This window comes from Columba livia, chromosome 6 (assembly GCF_036013475.1).
Source record: "Columba livia isolate bColLiv1 breed racing homer chromosome 6, bColLiv1.pat.W.v2, whole genome shotgun sequence".
In the NCBI taxonomy this organism is placed as follows: domain Eukaryota; kingdom Metazoa; phylum Chordata; class Aves; order Columbiformes; family Columbidae; genus Columba; species Columba livia.
This window is the reverse complement of record NC_088607.1, coordinates 40,654,642-40,674,794: the sequence shown is the minus strand read 5'-3', so window position 1 is coordinate 40,674,794 and position 20,153 is coordinate 40,654,642.

Below are 20,153 nucleotides of genomic sequence, written 5' to 3'. Positions count from 1 at the left end.
GTGTGTGTAACAATGCCCATTGGAGAGTTGTGTGTCACAAACCCCATTGAACAGAGTGTGTGTGAGAAACCCCATTAATCAGTGTGTGTGTCACAATCCCCCCTGGACAGTGTGTATGGCACAAACCCCATTGGAAACTTTGTGTGTCACAGACCCCTTTGGATAGAGTGTGTGTAACAAACCCCCCTGTACAGTGTGTGTATCACATGCCCCATTGGACAGATTGTGTGTTTCACAAAACCCATTGGAGAGCGTGTGTGTTACAAACCCCATTGGACAGTGTGTGTGTCACAAACCCCATTGGACAGCATGTGTGTGAAAAAACCCGTGGGACAGCGTGTGTGTGTCATAATCCCCATTGGACAGTGTGTGCATCACAAAACTTTCTGGACAGCGTGTATGTGTCACAGTCCCCATTGAACAGAGTGTGTGTGACAAACTCCATTGGACAGCGTATGTGTCACAAACCCCATTGGACAGTTTGTTTGTCAACAACCCCATTGGACAGAGTTTGTGTGTGTCACAATCCGCCTTGGACAGTGTGTGTGTCACAATCCCCATTGGATAGCGTGTGTGTGTCGAAAACCCCATTGGACAGCGTGTGTGTGTCAAACCCCTTTGGAGAGTGTGTGTGTCACAAACCCCATTGGACAGTGTGTGTGTCACAATCCCCATTGGACAGTGTGTGTGTCACAAACCCCTCTGGACAGCGTGTGTTTCACAAACACCCCTGGAGATTGTCTGTGTCACAAACCCCATTGGATAGCGTATGTGTCACAAACCAAATTGGAGAGCGTGTGTGTCACAAACCCCCCTGGACAGTGCGGGTGTCACAAACCCCATTGGACATCGTGTGAGTCACAAACCACATTGGAAAGTGTGTGTGTCACAAACCCCGTTGTATAGCGTGTGTATGTCACAAACCCTATTGGACAGTGTTTGTCATGAACCCCATGGGACAGCATCCGTGTCTCAAACCCCATTGGACAGCGTGTGAGTGTCACAATCCCCATCGGACAGAGTGTGTTTCACAAACCCAATTCTGCAGCGTCTTTGTCACAAACCACCCTGGAGAGTGTGTATGTCACAAATCCCATTGGGCAGCGTGTGTGTTAAAAACCCCATTGGACAGCGTGTGTGTGTCACAAACCCATTGGACAGTGTGTGTGTCGCAAACCCCTCTGGACAGCGTGTGTGTAACAAACAACTCTGGAGAGTCTCTGAGTCACAAACCAGTCAGGACAATGTGTGTGTCACAAACCCCATATGACAGCATGCGTGTCACAAACCCCATGTTACAGCGTGTGTGTGTCACAATGCCCATTGGAGAGTTTTGTGTCACAAACCCAATTGGATAGAGAGTGTGTGAGAAACCCCATTAATCAGTGTGTGTGTCACAAGCCCCCCTGGACAGTGTGTATGTCACAAACCCCATTGTAAACTTTGTGTGTCACACACCCCATTGGATAGAGTGTGTGTAACAAACCCCCCTGTACAGTGTGGGTGTCACAAGCCCCATTGGACAGATTGTGTGTGTCACAAAACCCATTGGAGAGCGTGTGTGTTACAAACCCCATTGGACAGTGTGTGTGTCACAAACCCCATTGGACAGCATGCGTGTGAAAAAACCCATGGGACAGCGTGTGTGTGTAACAATCCCCATTGGACAGTGTGTGTGTCACAAACCTCTCTGGACAGCGTGTGTGTGTCACAATCCCCGTTGAACAGAGTATGTGTGACAAACTCCATTGGACAGCGTAAGTGTCACAAACCCCATTGGACAGTTTGTTTGTCAACAATCCCATTGGACAGTGTTTGTGTCACAATCCCCATTGGATAGCGTGTGTGTATCGCAAACCCAATTGGACAGCGTGTGTGTGTCAAAACCACTTTGGAGTGTGTGTGTGTCACAAACACCATTGGACATGTTGTGTGTGTCACAATACCCATTGGACAGTGTGTGTGTCACAAACCAAATTGGACAGCGTGTGTGTCACGAACCCCATTGGACAGCGTGTGTGTCACATTCCCCATTGGACAGAGTGTGTGTGGTTTGTCACAAACCCCATTTGACAGCGTGTGTGTCATAAACCCCATTGGACAGTGTGTGTGTCACAATACCCATTGGACAGTGTGTGTTTCACAAACCCCTCTGGACAGCTTGTGTTTCACAAACACCCCTGGAGATTATCTGAGTCACAAACCCCATTGGACAGCGTGTGTGTCACAAAGCAAATTGGACAGCGTGTGTGTCACAAACCCCCCTGGACAGTGTGTGTGTCACAAACCCCATTGGACAGTGTGTGTGTCACAATCCTCATTGTACAATGTGTCTGTCCCAAACCCCATTGGACAGCATGCGTGTCACAAACCCCATGGGACAGCGTGTGTATCACAATCCCCATCGGACAGCGTGTTTTTCACAAACACCATTAAACAGCATGCATGTCACAAACAACATTGGACAGCGTGTGTATGTCACAATCCCCATTGGACAGTGTGTGTGTGTCACAAACCCCATTGGACAGAGTGCGTGTCACAAACCCCATGTGACAGCATGTGTGTCAGAAACCCAATTGGATTGCGTGTGTTTGCCACAAACCCTATTGGAATGTGTGTATGTCACGAACCCCATTGGACAGCGTGTCTGTCACATTCCCCATTGGACAGAGTGTGTGTGGTTTGTCACAAACCCCATTTGACAGCGTGTATGTCACAAACCCCATTGGAAAGTGTGTGTGTCACAAACCCCACTGGACAGTGTGTGTGTGTCACAAACCCCATTAGAAAGTGTGTGTGTCATATACTCAATTTGATAGTGTGTGTGTCAGAAACCCCATTGGACAGTGTGCGTGTCACAAACCCCACTAGACGGCCTGTGTGTCACAACCCCCATTTGACCGAGTGTGTGTGTCACAAACCCCATTGGACAGCTTGTGTGTCACAAACCCCATTGGACAGAGTGTGTGTGACAAACCCCATTGGACAGTGCGTGTGTCAGAAACCCCATTGGACAGTGTGTATATCACAAATCCCATTGGACAGCATGCATTTCACAAACCCCATGGGACAGCGTGTGTGTGTCACAAACCCCATTTGAACAGCGTGTGTGTCAGAAACCCCATTTGACAGCGTGTGTGTCAGAAACCTCATTGTAAAGTGTTTATGTCACAAATCCCATTGGATACCATGTGTGTGTCACAAACCCTTTTGGACAGTGTGTGTGTCGCAAACACCACTGGACAGCGTGTGTGTCACAAGCCCCATTGGACAGAGTGAGCAAGTCACAAACCTCATTGGACAGCGTGTGTGTCACAAACCCCTTTGGACAGCATGCGTGTCACAATAACCATGGGACAGCGTGTGTGTCACAAACGCCATTTTACAGCGTGTGTGTCACAACGCCTCTTGGAAAGTGTGTGTGTTACAAACTCCATTGTATAGCATGTGTGTGTCACAAAGCCTATTGGACAGTGTGTGTGTGTCACAATACCCATTAGACACTGTGTGTGTCACAAACCCCCGTGGAGACTGTGTATGTCACAAACCCCATTGGACAGCGTGTGTGACACAAACCACTTTGGAAAGTGTGTGTGTCCCAAACCGCAATGGACAGCCTGTTTGTCACAAACACCGTTGGAAAGCATGCCTGTCACAAACAACATTGGACAGCATGTGTCTGTCGCAATCTCCATTGGACAGCGTGTGTGTCACAAACCCCATTGGACAGAGTGTGTGTGAGAAACCCCATTAATCAGTTTGTGTGTCACAATCCCCCCTGGACAGTGTGTATGGCACAAACCCCATTGGAAACTTTGTGTGTCACAGACCCCTTTGGATAGAGTGTGTGTAACAAACCCCCCTGTACAGTGTGTGTATCAAATGCCCCATTGGACAGATTGTGTGTTTCACAAAACCCATTGGAGAGCGTGTGTGTTACAAACCCCATTGGACTGTGTGTGTGTCACAAACCCCATTGGATAGCATGTGTGTCACAATCCCCATTGGACAGCGTGTGTGTGTCACAATCCCCATTGGACAGTGTGTGCGTCACAAAACTTTCTGGACAGCGTGTATGTGTCACAATCCCCATTGAACAGAGTGTGTGTGACAAACTCCATTGGACAGCGTATGTGTCACAAACCCCATTGGACAGTTTGTTTGTCAACAACCCCTTTGTACAGAGTGTGTGTGTGTCACAATCCCCCTTGGATAGTGTGTGTGTCACAATCCCCATTGGATAACGTGTGTGTGTCGAAACCCCTTTGGAGAGTGTGTGTGTCACAAACCCCATTGGACAGTGTGTGTGTCACAATCCCCATTGGACAGCGTATGTGTCACAAACCAAATTGGACACTGTGTGTGTCACAAACACCCTTGGACAGTGTGTGTGTGTCACAAAACCCAATGGACAGAGTATGTGCGACAATCCCCAGTGTACAGCTTGTGTGTGTCACAGTACCCATTAGACAGTGTGTGTGTCACAAACCCCATTGGACAGAGTGTGTGTCACAAACCCCTTTGGACACAGTGTGTGTCACAAACCCCATGGGACAGCGTGTGTGTATCACAATCCCCATTGGACAGCGTGTTTGTAACAAACACCATTAAACAGCATACATGTCACAAACAACATTGGACAGCGAGTGTGTGTCACAATCCCCGTTGGACAGTGTGTGTCTTTCACAATCCCCATTGGACAGTGTGTGTGTCACAAACTCCTTTGGACATTGTGTGTGTCACAAACCCCACTGGACAGCGTGTGTGTCACAAACCCCTTTGGACAGAGTGTGTTTCACAAACCCCCTTGGACCGTCTGTGTGTCACAAACCCCCCTGGACCAAGTGTGTGTCACAAACCCCATTTTACAGCGTGTGTGTCACAACACCTCTTGGAAAGTGTGTGTGTTACAAACTCCATTGTATAGCATGTGTGTCTCACAAAGCCTATTGGACAGTGTGTGTGTCACAGACCCCACTGGATACTGTGTGTGTCACAAACCCCATTGGAGAGTGTGTGTGTGTCACAGTACCCATTAGACACTGTGTGTGTCACAAACCCCCGTGGAGACTGTGTGTGTCAGAAACCCCATTGGACAGCGTGTGTGACACAAACCACTTTGGAAAGTTTGTGTGTCCCAAACCGAAATGGACAGCCTGTTTGTCACAAACACCATTAAACAGAATGTGTGTCACAAACAACATTCGACAGCATGTGTGTGTCACAAACCCCATTGGACAGAGTGTGTGTCACAAACCCCATTTCAACAGCGTGTGTGTCAGAAAACCCATTTGACAGCGTGTGTGTCATAAACCTCATTGGAAAGTGTTTGTGTTACAAATCCCATTGGATAGCGTGTGCGTGTCACAAACCCTTTTGGACAGCGTGTGTGTCACAAACACCACTGGACAGCGTGTGTGTCACAAGAACCATTGGACAGAGTGAGCGAGTCACAAACCTGATTGGACAGCGTGTGTGTCAAAAACCCCATTGGACAGCGTGTGTGTCACAAACCCCATTGGACAGTGTGTGTGAGACAAACCCCATTGGAGGATATGTGTGTCACAATCCCCATTGGACAGCGTGTTTGTCACAAACCCCCGTGGACACAGTGTGTCACAAACCCCATTGGACAGCGTGTGTGACACAAACCACTTTGGAAAGAGTGTGTGTCCCAAACCGCAATGGACAGCCTGTTTGCCACAAACACCATTGGAAAGCATGCGTGTCACAAACAACATTGGACAGCATGTGTGTGTTGCAATCTCCATTGGACAGCGTGTGTGTCACAAAACCCATTGGACAGTGTGTGTGTCACAAACCCCATTGGACAGTGTGTGTGTGTCACAAACCCCGTAGGACAGAGTGTGTTTCGCAAACCCCATTGGACCGTCTGTGTGTCACAAACCCCCCTGGACAGAGTGTGTGACACAAACCCCATTTGACAGCGTTTGTGTCACAACGTCTCTTGGAAAGTGTCTGTGTTACTAACCCCATTGTATAGCATGTGTGTGTCACAAACCCTATTGGACAGTGTGTGTGTCACAAACGCCACTGGACAGCCTGTGTGTCACAAACCCCGTTGGACAGCGTGTCTGTCACATTCCCTATTGGACAGAGTGTGTGTGGTGTGTCACAATCCCCATTGGACAGCGTGTGTGTCACAAACCCCATTGGACCTTGTGTGTGTCACAATCCCCATTGGACCGAGTGTGTGTGTCACAATCCCCATTGGACAGCGTATGTCTTCAGAAACCCCATTGGACAGTGTGTGTGTCACAAACCCTATTGGATAGTGTGTGTGTCTCAAACCCCACTGGACAGCATGTGTGTCACGAACCCCATTGGACAGCATATGTGTTCACAAACCCCATTGGACAGTGTGTGTGTCACAAACACCATTGGACAGCATGTGTTTGTCACAAACCCCATTGGACAGAGTGTGTGTGACAAACCCCATTTGACAGAGTGTGTGTCAAAACCCCACTGGACAGCGTGTGTGTCACGAACCCCATTGGACAGTGTGTGTGTCACAAACCCCACTGGACAGCGTGTGTGTATCACAATCCCCATTGAACAGCGTATTTTTCACAAACACCATTAAACAGCATGCATGTCACAAACAACATTGGACAGCGTGTGTGCATCACAATCCCCATTGGACAGTGTATGTGTGTCACAAACCCCATTGGAGAGAGTGTATATCACAAACCCCATGTGACAGCATGTGTGTCACAAACTCCATTGGATAGCGTGTGTTAGCCACAAACCTATTGGAATGTGTGTGTTTCTCAAACCCCACTGGATAGCGTGTGTGTGCCACAAACCCTATTGGACAGTGTGTGTGTCACAAACCCCACTGGACAGCGTGTGTGTCATGAACCAAATTGGACAGCATATGTGTTTACATTCACCATTGGACAGAGTGTGTGTGGTGTGTCACAAACCCCATTTGACAGAGTGTGTGTCACAAACCCCATTGGACAGTGTGTGTCTCACGAATCCCACTGGACAGCGTGTGTGTTACGAACCCCATTAAACAGCGTGTGTGTCACAACCCCCATTGGTCAATCTGTGTGTCACAAACCCCCCTGGACAGTGTGTGTGTCACAAACCCCATTGGAATGTGTGTGTGTCACAAACCCCTTTGGACAGAGTGGGTGTGACAAACCCCATTGTATAGTGCATGTGTCACAATCCCCTCTGGACAGTGTGTGTGTCACAATCTCCATTAGACAGCGTGTGTGTCACAAACACCATTGGACATTGTGTGTGTCGGAAACGCAGCCGGACAGTGTGTGTGTCACAAACCCCATTGGACAGTGTGTGTGTCACAGAACCCTCTGGACAGCGTGTGTGTCACAATCACCTCTGGAGAGTCTCTGTTTCACAAATCCCATTGGACATCGTGTGTGTCACAAACCCCATTGGAAAGTGTGTGTGTCATAAACCTTATTGGACAGCGTGTGTGTCACGAACCCCATTGGACAGCATGTGTGTCACAAACCCCATTGGAAAGTGTGTGTGTCATAAACCTTATTGGACAGCGTGTGTGTCACGAACCCCATTGGACAGCGTGTGTGTCACAAACCGCATTGGAAAGTGTGTGTGTCGCAAACCCTATTGGACAGCATATGTGTCACGAACCCCGTTGGACCACGTGTGTGTCACAAACCCCAGTGGACAGCATGTGTGTGCCACAATCCCCATTGGACAGTGTGTGTGTCACAAACCCCATTGAACAGTGTGTGTGTCCAAACCCCATTGGAGAGCGTGTGTGAGTCAAAATACCCTGTCCAAAATACGCTGTCCAGGACAGAGTGTGTGTGTCACAAACCCCATTGGACAGCGTGTGTGTCACAAACTCACCTGGACAGCGTGTGTGTTCCAAACCCAGTGGAAAGTGTGTGTGTCACAAACACCATTGGACAGTTTGTGTGTCACAAAACACACTGGACAGCATGTGTGTCACTATCCCCATTGGACAACGTGTGTTTCACAAGCCCATTGGATAGATTGTGTGTGTCACAACCCCCATTGGACAGCGTGTGTGTGTCAAAATCTCCACTGGACAGCGTGTGTGTCACAAACCCCATTGGACAGAGTTTGTGTGTCACAAACACCATTGGACAGCATGTGTGTGTTCACAATCCCCATTGGACAGTGTGTGTGTCACAATCCCCATTGGACAGTGTGTTTCACAAACCCCATTGGACAGCGTCTGTGTGTCACAATCCCCATTGGTCAGTGTGTGTGTCATAAACCTCATTGGACAGAGTGTATGTGACAAACCCCTTTAAACAGTGTGTGTGTCTCAAACCCCCCTGGACAGTCTTTGTGTCACATCACCCATTGGACAGAGTGTGTGTCAGAAACCCCATTGGACAGTATGCGTGTCACAAACACCAATAGACAGCGTGTGTGTGTTACAATCCCCATTGGACAGCGTGCGTGTCACAAACCCCATTGGACATTGTGTGTGTCACGAACACCATTGGACAGCGTGTGTGTCACAAACCCCCCTCGACAGTGTGTGTGTCGCAAACCCCATTTGACACCGTGTGTGTCACAAACCCCATTTGACACCGTGTGTGTCACAAACACCATTGGACAGCGTGTGTGTGTCACAAACCCAATTAGACAGTGTGTGTGTTGTGGGAAACTGCAGCGGGTATGTGGAATCCTTGACAGAAAATATGAAACTAGAGATCAGCCTTGAGATATTAAGATTTGCCCTTGAGAAGGATGGGAGTAAAAGAGTATCCGGAGAGAGGAGAGATGTACCCGTGAGAGAGAAAGGGATAGAAGAATAACATGGATGATAGAAAAATTAACCAATGAGATGTTAGTGCTGTAACTTGTAACCAATAGTGAAAAGACACATGAACTGATTGAATTGTATAAAAATGCACTTGTAGCAATAAATGGCATCTATTACTTTCATCTTGAAAGAACTTGGTCCATGTCATTTGTCTGTCTCAACCGCGACATATGGTGACCCCGACGTGATCCTGCCTGAAGAGGATCTCGCATGACAAGGTGACAGCGTGAAGCTGTGAACAGCCGGAGAAGAGCTGTGGAGACGGAGCCCAGTACAGCTGATAAGAGCAGCCGAGGAGAGCTGCCGAAGGTCCGGAACGTTGAAAAGACATCTCGCTAAGGAGGAGGTGAGTTACCGGGAACAGGGGGGTTGAAACTTATCTAAAGAAGAGGGTACTATATTATCTACATGGAAGCTGCTTCTGAAGAAGCAGGGTGTTAGCCTTCCAGAACTGACTTTAAGAAAAATGTTACTATGGGGCAAAGCACAAGGTATAGAGGTTAATCCCGTGACAGCATTTAGTGTGTCACAATGGATGGACTTGGGGGATAAACTGCTTGACAGTGCTACTAAAGGGTCCAAGGAAGCATCTGAACTGTTAACGACGTGGTGCTTGTTATTAGATACTCTGAAAGAGTTAAAACAGCAACAGGCAGAGGCGGCGGAGGGGGATGGTCTTCCTGGCTCTCCTGGGCCAGATTTGGAGGAAAAGGCAAGATTAAGTACTACTCCAACCTCCCCTGTTACTAAGGATTCGTCAAAACCACCCAAGTCCGTATTATCTGACACGGATAAGGATCCGCGGCACTTTCTTGGAAAGTTAAAAGGAGTAAAGAAGGAGCATACGTATGTGTGGCTCCGAGATCAGAAAAAAATTATGAAAGACTCATATACATGTGTGTGGCCCTGAGATCAGATAAAAGCTATGAAAGACTCACATGAAAAAACAGCGTTGGGTTATGTGCGATCTCGGGAGGGGCCCTCGAAACACCGGTCGGAGCAATGCGTTCGGCCGACCGCTCCGCTGTCATCAATCACGGCTCGAACCTCTCCTCTACCATCATCAACCGCGGTTCCGCCGTCTGCGTCACCGCCATTGATCACAGTTCAACCCTCTGCCCCGCCGCTATCAGTTGCGGAAGAAAAAAATGGACATTTTTTTTCCTATCCCCCCTTGCCTGGAGATTTAGGTGGGGAGGACCCCCCGTGGTGAGCCAGACTGAGCCAAATAACGTAATTCCTATGGATTTGGGTCCCCCCAACCTGCCCCCGCCTCCCTCCCACGCTGCTAAAAAGCGAATTCCTGAGGGTGGGGGTGGAGTTTCAGAGCGTAAACTGAACTTACCAAAAAGCTGGGATTTACCCCCATTTTCAGTTACAGTTAAACCACGGGACCCCGTGTGTTTCTGGAAGAGACACTAATTGACACACCACAACTACAGGCACGATAACTTTCTGAAATCCTGAGGCAGTCACCAGACCTCGCATATCAAGCTATGATAAAGGTGCCTGAAACCAACAATGCAGCCAAATCAATTGCAACTATTGATCAGGGTCCCAGTGAGAATTACATGCAATTTATTGACCGTCTTCAAGAGGCCATCAATAAGCAGGTTGAAAACTTAGAAGTTAAGGAAGCACTAATGTTGAAATTAGCAGTAGAGAATGCTAATGCTTGCTACCGATGTGTTATCTGCAAGTTTTACAGTACATATTATGTGCTTCTGTGTATTGCCTCTCTGAAAATCAAGCAGCTTGTCAGGAATGTGAGTTAATTGTTTTACTAGTTGTTTTTCAGTGCGCCGTAAAACTCTGTCCCCATTTTTCCCAGTCGTGCTGCAAGCACCCTGTGTTTTCTCCCCCTCCCTCCCCATTCTCAAGGTTTTACTTGCAAGACGGGGTCAGGAATAATTGTTTTCAGTTGTGTTCCTGAAAAATCAGTATTGGGAGGTGTTTTAAAACTTAGGAAAGCACTCGGAATTATGAGGAAGGAAGATCTTGTTAAATATTGAAATCAGTGTTCGCTGCTGTTTACGTTAAATGATTGGGAAAAGTGTCCGGAGAATAGAATTTTGTTGCAATTAATGTTGTTTTTAAGATGAGAAGAGCAGGACAAAATAAATCTCTACAAGAGATCATTAGATCATTACAGACAGTTTTACAGCTGGAACGATTTGAACGTCAACAAGCTGAGAGAGAGTTAACTGATAACACACATGTCACAGTAAACTTGCTGAAGTCTGCAAGATGCTTCCCTCATTAACCTGTTTTCTTTGTGGGTATCGGTTTAAGCATGTTGCAATTTTGGTAGGTCTTTATTATATGGTACGATAAGTTTACAGTCTGTTAAATTATGAGAATCCGTTGACTCAAAATGTGTGTTTTGTGATAATACAGAAGATCATAAGTAATTTAGTTCTTTACTGCGTGAATGTGATGGTAAAATTTTGTGTGTAGTAGCTGTTATTTTTTTTTCTTTTCTCTAGCATGCTACCTTTATTCCGGCATTCAGACTTGCGCAACTCTGTGACAGGCTGTGTCTCATCTCGGTGTGCTGGATTTGGTTTTTCCGTATGCACATCATGTAAAGAATCCTGGTTTTGGCATAAGAGCTGTGGCGCACCAGATGAGACACTAAAACAAAACAAAATAAAACAAAAAAGGCCTTGCCCAGTCCAGCTCGCTGCGGGGGCCGATGGGGCTCCAGTGCGCGCTGACTTTTTTTGTCAGGGAGACCCAGAGGTACCTCCACCTGGCTGAGCAGTAGGCAGCCCAAAGGTGCAATGCAAAAAATTGAGATATTGTCTTAAATTGGTGTAACTGTGATCCATCTGCTTATTTGAACTTGGTATATGGTTTTCACATCTGAGCTCAGTATTTTAGTTTGCATATTCATATTTGGTACCAAAAGAATCTTGTTTGGGGAGATAATTACAAAATGTGAACCGGTTCCACTGCTAAAATTCCACCTTGCTCCCCCTTAGGATGCATCCTTACACATTAAAGTAATCGCTTATATTGTTAGAAAAGCATTTAAATTGTTAAAATGCTATGATAGCTGTGAATTTGGAAGAGGTTGTATTTAAAAATTGCTAGAATATTAACTGATTTGGATCTAGGAAAATAGACTAATGGATTTATGTTTATTATACTGGTTTATACTGTTTTTTGACACCTCTAAATTGTAAAACGTAAATGAAGCTAAGGAATGTAACTATTTCTGAGCTACTTGAAATTTGTAGTTGGAATGAAATGGGTAAACAAAAGAGCAAAATATCCCAGGCCTGTGTGCAGCTCATTGTAACTGAGAAGTTTCCCAGAACCTCCTACTTCATACCAGCCAGTATGCCAGCTGCGTGACCTTGGTTATATCTACACTGCACAGAAAGAAAAAACAACTGGAAAAATCTGGCTGCCTGCTTTTAAAGCAGTGAAAGGGGGGTTCTCTCTCCCCGCCACTGCAGCGATGTAATACTGAATGGAGCAGTCCGAGGGTGAAGTTTAAAGGCATCCTTAGCAGACCCATAGTTCTAATGAAACTGGAAAACTAAACCAAAAATTTGTTAATAGACTTATTCTGTGGTAATTAGTTGTAAGTGACTTCTTAGTAAATTCACTGTGCTAGTTTTTGAGGTCATGAGAGAGAATGAAAGAAAGGCCGTTTTTTGAGACCAATAGAATGCCATATTTGGAACAAAGTTTAAATACATGAATTCTTATAGTTGTTAGAAACTCCTCTACTTCTCTTAGGTTAAGATTTGTTAAGTAAATTGTAAGCTCAAATAACGTTTTCTGAGAATTCTGTTTAGTTGCATGGCCTACAAGAAGCTGCTTGGATGGCGCATATCTGCTTGCTGCAAGTGAGAAATCTCCAAGGAAATTTCAAATGCTGTATTTCCACTAGTATTAACAGTCAATGTTTCGATAAAGCAAATACTACACTGATTGATCTGAAACAGGACTTCGATCTGGTAAGGGAAAACAATATCCAATAAATATGACAGCCAAAATGGAGTTGGAAACTTTGAGGAATAAACTTATGACAACTTTACAGGCTGACTGCATTCAATTGGACTTGCAGATTTGTCTATTTATAGCTACAACATAGAAACAACCTGTGGCTATTGTGGAACAGTATGATGAGATTGCTAGCAGACTGATATACTGCTTTTTACTCTGATCAAGAAAAGCAGGGAATGAATTTAAGTTTCAATAGGCCATGATCCTTTTGTCATATATGTACCATTTGTGAAATGTAATTCTGATTTTTTAATTTTATTTGTAATCTATGTCTTTGTAAATTGCACTAGCTGGTTTTCTTAACAGCACAGCTTTTGGCATGCATAAATGTAAAATGTAAATTGCTGCAGAACCTGCAAGTCTTTCACATCAGGTCATAGGCCATACTTGTATTTGGTCTGATCCTACATACTTGCAAAGTTTTTGTTGCTGGTTCTGGGAAGTCCCATAAAGCTGTAGTGGTTTGGTGTGAAGATAACAATTGGCATCATTCTGTAAAAATTATTGAAGGTTCAACCCAATTAGCAGAACTTGACACAGCTTTACATTACTTAGAGCTTTTTAAGGAGGAACCTCTAAATTTGATTTGTGATTCTGAGTACGTAGTCAAGGTCCAATGCACGTATCTCCTTCTGAACTGTGTTTTTTGTTTTGGTTCTGTTCTTTTTTAAACAAAAAGGGGGGAGAAGTAGGGAAAACACCACAACACCTATTGTCAAAAGCATTGTATGTGATGAAATACTTTGCAAGTGTGACCCAAAACCATGCTAAATCAGAAAGAACCTACATTAGTTATGGCCAAATCACTAGTTAATGGTCAATGGAAAAGGCCACATCAATTGATAACCTGGGGGAGAGGCTATGCTTATGTCTTTACAGATCAAGGGCCGCAATGGTTGCCAGCACGAAATGTGAAACCTGTGTTATCTTCCTGACAATGATTGTTGCAGCTGCTGTGTTTTGGATGCCCGCACAGACAAAGACTAACATGTGGAGTACTTTAACCAACATGACTGACCAGGACTCCATATGCCTAGCTATGGCATCTCTGGAAAACCCGTTCCACACATGCTTGGTTGGCATCCCCCTTGATGACTACAGCAGCATCACACAACTGTTTCAAAATAGAGGTTGGTGCAGAGGCATTGCAACAAACTGTAATAATACTAACATGGCACTTTGGATTAACTGTCTCCCGGAAATAGACATTGAACCACAGGAACTGGAATTGCTGGCATCTATGCCCATGGACACTTGTATCAACCTGGTTTGTGAAAAGTGTCAGAACAATATACGAGAAAATGAATGAATAAAACTGCAAAATGTTAATTCTACCTTTGGTGACTATAGAAATGAAACTCAATGGTGTAATGGCTCGCAGAAGAATCCAAGGGATGTCATTGATAATGTGGGAACAGCGACCCCAAAACCTCCTGTATGGTGTATTCTTGATCTGTGGAGATAGAGCCTGACCAGGAATTCCTTCTAATGCTGTTGAAGGACTGTGTATTTTGGGACTATTAACTCTCTTAACGCCCAATGTATAATAGATAATAGATCACAGAAGAGCAAGACGAGAAAAACACTTTTTTGCGTGTATATGAGTCAAAATGTGATGATAATGTAGATTTTTGGGGTTCAAGGTTAAGGGTTTTAGAATCTCTTGTATCTGGTGTTGGCACAGCTAAAAGCTTTAAATATTTTAGAAAATTAGGATGCTGACTAGTTAAGCAAACTAACAGAACTTAAAAGGCTTTAAGTGGACTTTTTCTAGATGTACATTCTGTGAGACATGCCACATGGCAGAGTGGGGTCGCGATAGATTTTTTGTTATTAGCTCAAGGACATGGGTGTGAAGACTTCGATGGGATTTGTTAAATAAATTGATTAGTGGTTGAGGGTTTCTAGGATGGTTGTTATCAGTAGTGAAAACAGGACTGATCATTTTGATGGTTGTTGTGGTTGTGTTACTAATGTTGCTATGCATGATTTCTCTGCTGCAAAGGGCCCTGCAGTGGACAATGAGGGCAGCATTTTTAGCAAAAATAAAAAAAGGGGGAATTGTGGGAAACTGCAGCGGGTCTGTGGAATCCTTGACAGAAAATATGAGAGTAGAGATCAGCCTTGAGATATTAAGATTTACCCTTGAGAAGGATGGGAGTAAAGGAGTATCCGGAGAGAGGAGAGATGTACCCGTGAGAAAGAAGGGGATAGAAGAATAACATGGATGATAGAAAAATTAACCAATGAGATGTCAGTGCTGAAACTTGTAACCAATATTGAAAAGACACATGAACTGGTAGATTTGTATAAAAATGCACTTGTAGCAATAAATGGCATCTATTACTTTCATCTTGAAAGAACTTGGTCCATGTCGTTTGTACGCCTCAACCGCGAACCTTTGCTCTTGAAAGGATGTCATCAGGCGGGTGTTTCGGTGTAATACGCTGAAAACCAGACCAGTAATAGTGAAATATGCCCATGATATGCATGATCCCCGCCCCAAAGCACCATGACTAAGCCTAAGCAGACCTGCAGCTTATTTTTTTGTACTGCCTGCAGATTGTGGAAGTACAGTATAAAAACCATTCTTATGGAGAGATCTTAGTATTTTAGGCTTAGTCTAAATGTCTCAAGTAGCTGGGGTTTTTGCTTGGGCCTAATCCATACGGTTTTATGGCTTTCCTCCTAGTCTGAAGAAGAATGTGCTAGAAACTATAAAGCCAAAAAATGTCTTGCAGCCTAGGCTTGCCTTGCCTGTCCTTGCCTGTCCTTGCCTTGCCTCATTTCCTCCTCATCCTGTTCTCTGTCCCATCCTCTCTCACTAACCCCCTGTCTGGCTGCATGTCTCTTCTTTCCTTTTCTCTCATTCTCTTCCTTCCTGCCTATTTTCTTGCAATTCCTCCATCTCACTCCTGCAGCCCAACACTACTTCTTATTCTTCCTTCCCTTTGTTCTGCTCCCTTCGCTTTCTCCCTCTGTCCCACATGATTCTTCCCGACGTGTCTGTTGGACACTTTGGGCCAAATTGGCCCCAAGTCTTGGCATGGTGTGACCTGTTTTCAGAGGCCTGGCTAGTGAGAGCAGGGACAGCAGGCAGTGACAGGCCCGGGGCTGACAGGCTCCCCATCACCTAGGGTCGCCTTGCTGCCACACCCAGCTGACATAGAACCTTTGTCACAATGCCTGCTATCTTGGAGAGGATGCAGTGACTCTGCGGGTGACAGGGACACTGCAGGACTTGGTGTCAGCTCAGCAATTTCTCACTTCCCCAAAGAAGCGGAATTCTGCAAATTGCTCTTGAAACGATGTCATCAGGTGGGTGTTTTGGTGTAATACACTGAAAACCAGAGCTGAAATGGTGAAATATTCTCATGATATGTATGGTCCATGCACCAAAGCACCATGACCCAGCCTAAGAGATCTGCAGCTTATTTTTTTGTACTGCCAGCAGATTGTGGAAGCACAGTATAAAAACCATCCTTATGGAGAGATCTCCGTAATTTAGGCTTAGTCTAAGTGTCTCAAGTAGGTGGGGTTTTTGCTTGGGCCTAATCCATACGGTCTTATGGCCTTACTCCTAGTCTGAAGATGAATGAGCTAGAAACTATACAGCAAAAAAATGTCCTGCAGCCTAGCCTTGCTTTGCCTGTCCTTGCCTGATCTTGCCTTGCCTTATTTCCTTCTCATCCTGTTCTCTGTCCAATCTTCTCTCACCAACCCCTCGTCTGCCTGCATGTCTCGTGTTTCATTTTCTCTCACTCTCTTGCTTCCTGCCTCTTTTCTTGCAGTTCCTCCATCTCACTCCTGCAGCCCAACACTACTTTTTATTCTTCCTTCCCTTTCTCCTGCTCCCTTCGCTTTCTCCCTCTGTCCCATATCTTTCTTCCCAACTTGTCTGTTGGAGACTTTGGGCCAAATTGGCCCCAAGTCGGGGCATGGTTTGACCAATTTTCGGAGGCCTGGATGGTGAAAGCAGGGACAGCAGGCAGTGAGAGGCCCGGGGCTGGCAGGCTCCCCATCCCCTAGGGGGCGCCTGGCTGCCACACCCAGCTGACATAGAACCTTTGTCACAATGCCCGCTACCGTGGCGAGCATGTGGTGAGTCTGCAGGTGACAGGGACACTGGACGACTTGGTGACAGCTCAGCAATTTCTCACTTCCCCAAAGAAGCAGAATTCTGCAAATTGCTGCCTTTGCTCTTGAAAGGATATAATCAAGTGGGTGTTTTGGTGTCATACACTGAAAACCAGAGCTGAAATGGTGAAATATTCCAATGATATGCATGATCACTCCCCCAAAGCACCATGACGCATCCTAAGGAGATCTGCAGCTTATGTTTTTGTACTGCCAGCAGATTGTGGAAGCACAGTATAAAAACCATCATTATGGAGACATCTTCCTATTTTAGGCTTAGTCTAAGTGTCTCAAGTAGCTGGGGTTTTAGCTTGGGCCTAATCCATACAGTTTTAAGGCCTTAGTCCTAGTCTGAAGATGAAAGTGCTAGAAACTATACAGCAAAAAAGTGTCCTGCAGCCTAGCCTTGCTTTGCCTGTCCTTGCCTGTCCTTGCCTTGCCTTATTTCCTTCTCATCCTGTTCTCTGTCCAATCTTCTCTCACTAACCCCTCGTCTGGCTGCATGTCTCGTCTTTCCTTTTCTCTCACTCTCCTGCTTCCTGCCTCTTTAATGGCAATTCCTCCATCTCACTCCTGCAGCCCAACACTACTTTTTATTCTTCCTTCCCTTTCTCCTGCTCCCTACGCTTTCCCCCTCCCTCCCATATCTTTCTTCCCGACTTGTCTTTTCAAGACCTTGGGCCAAATTGGCCCCAAGTCTGGGCATGGTTTGACCAATTTTCAGAGGCCTGGCTGGTGACAGCAGGGACAGCAGGCAGTGACAGGCCCGGTGCTGACAGGCTCCCCATCCGCTAGGGGGCGCCTGGCTGCCACACCCAGCTGACATAGAACCTTTGTCACAATGCCTGCTACCATGGCGAGTATGTGGTGACTCTGCAAGTGACAGGGATACTGCAGGACTTGGTGGCAGCTCAGCAATTTCTCACTTCCCCAAAGAAGCGGAATTCTGCAAATTGCTGCCTTTGCTCTTGAAAGGATATCATCAGGTGGGTGTTTTGGTGTCATACTCTGAAAACCAGAGCAGAAATCTGAAATATTCTCATGATATGTATGGCCCATGCACGAAACCACCCTGACTCAACCTAAGAGATCTGCAGCTTATGTTTTTGTACTGCCAGCAGATTGTGGAAGCACAGTATAAAAACCATGCTTATCGAGAGATCTGCGTGTTTTAGGCTTAGTCTAAGTGTCTCAAGTAGCTGGGGTATTTACTTGGGCCTAATCCATACAGTTTTATGGCCTTAGTCCTAGTCTGAAGATGAAAGTGCTAGAAACTATACAGCAAAAAAATGTACTGCAGCCTAGCCTTGCTTTGCCTGTCCTTGCCTGTCCTTCCCTTGCCTTATTTCCTTCTCATCCTGTTCTCTGTCCAGTCTTCTCTCACTAACCCCTCGTCTGGCTGCATGTCTCGTCTTTCATTTTCTCTCACTCTCCTGCTTCCTGCCTCTTTTCTTGCAATTCCTCCATCTCAATCCTGCAGCCCAACATTACTTTTTATTCTTCCTTCCCTTTCTCCTGCTCCCTTCGCTTTCTCCCTCTGTCCCATATCTTTCTTCCCGTCTTGTCTTTTCAAGACTTTGGGACAAATTGGCCCCATGTCTGGGCATGGTTTGACCAATTTTCAGAGGCCTGGCTGGTGACAGCAAGGACAGCAGGTAGTGACAGGCCCGGGGCTGACAGGCTCCCCATCCCATAGGGGGCGCCTGGCTGCCACACCCAGCTGACATAGAACCTTTGTCACAATGCCCGCTACCGTGGCGAGTATGTGGTGACTCTGCAGGTGACAGGGACACTGCAGGACTTGGTGTCAGTTCAGCAATTTCTCACTTCCCCGAAGCAGAGGAATTCTGAAATTACGGCCTTTGCTCTTGAAAGGATATCATCAGGTTTTTGTTTTGGTGTCATACACTGAAAACCAGAGCAGAAATCTGAAATATTCTCATGATATATATGGTCCATGCACCAAACCTCCATGACTCAGCCTAAGAGATCTGCAGCTTATGTTTTTGTAATGCTAGCAGATTGTGGAAGCACAGTATAAAAATCATCCTTATGGAGAGATCTGCGTGTTTTAGGCTTAGTCTAACTGTCTCAGGTAGCTGGGGTTTTTGCTTGGGCCTAATCCATACGGTCTTATGGCCTTACGCCTAGTCTGAAGATGAATGTGCTAGAAAATATACAGCAAAAAAATGTCCTGCAGCCTAGCCTTGCTTTGCCTGTCCTCGCCTGTTCTTGCCTTGCCTTATTTCCTTCTCATCCTGTTCTCTGTCCAATCTTCTCTCACCAACCCCTCGTCTGCCTGCATGTCTCGTGTTTCATTTTCTCTCACTCTTTTGCTTCCTGCCTCTTTTCTTGCAATTCCTCCATCTCACTCCTCCAGCCCAACACTATTATTTATTCTTCCTTCCCTTTCTCCTGCTCCCTTCGCTTTCTCCCTCTGTCCCATATCTTTCTTCCCGACTTGTCTGTTGGAGACTTTGGGCCAAATTTGCCCCAAGACTGGCCATGGCTGTACCAATTTTCAGAGGCCTGGCAGGTGACAGCAGGGACAGCAGGCAGTGAGAGGCCCGGGGCTGACAGGCTCCCCATCCGCTAGGGGGCGCCTGGCTGCCACACCCAGCTGACATAGAACCTTTGTCACAATGCCCGCTACCGTGGCGAGTATGTGGTGACTCTGTAGGTGACAGGGACACTGCAGGACTTGGTGTCAGCTCAGCAATTTCTCACTTCCCCAAAGAAGCGGAATTCTGCAAATTGCTGCCTTTGCTCTTGAAAGGATATAATCAAGTGGTTGTTTTGGTGTCATACACTGAAAACCAGAGCTGAAATGGTGAAATATTCCAATGATATGCATGGTCCCTGCACCAAAGTACCATGATTCAGCCTCAGCAGATCTGCAGCTTATTTTTTTGTACTGCCAGCCGATTGTAGAAGCATAGTATAAAAACCATCCTTATGGAGAGATCTGCGTATTTTAGGCTTAGTCTAAGTGTCTCAAGTAGCTGGGGTATTTACTTGGGCCTAATCCATACAGTTTTATGGCCTTAGTCCTAGTCTGAAGATGAAAGTGCTAGAAACTATACAGCAAAAAAATGTACTGCAGCCTAGCCTTGCTTTGCCTGTCCTTGCCTGTCCTTCCCTTGCCTTATTTCCTTCTCATCCTGTTCTCTGTCCA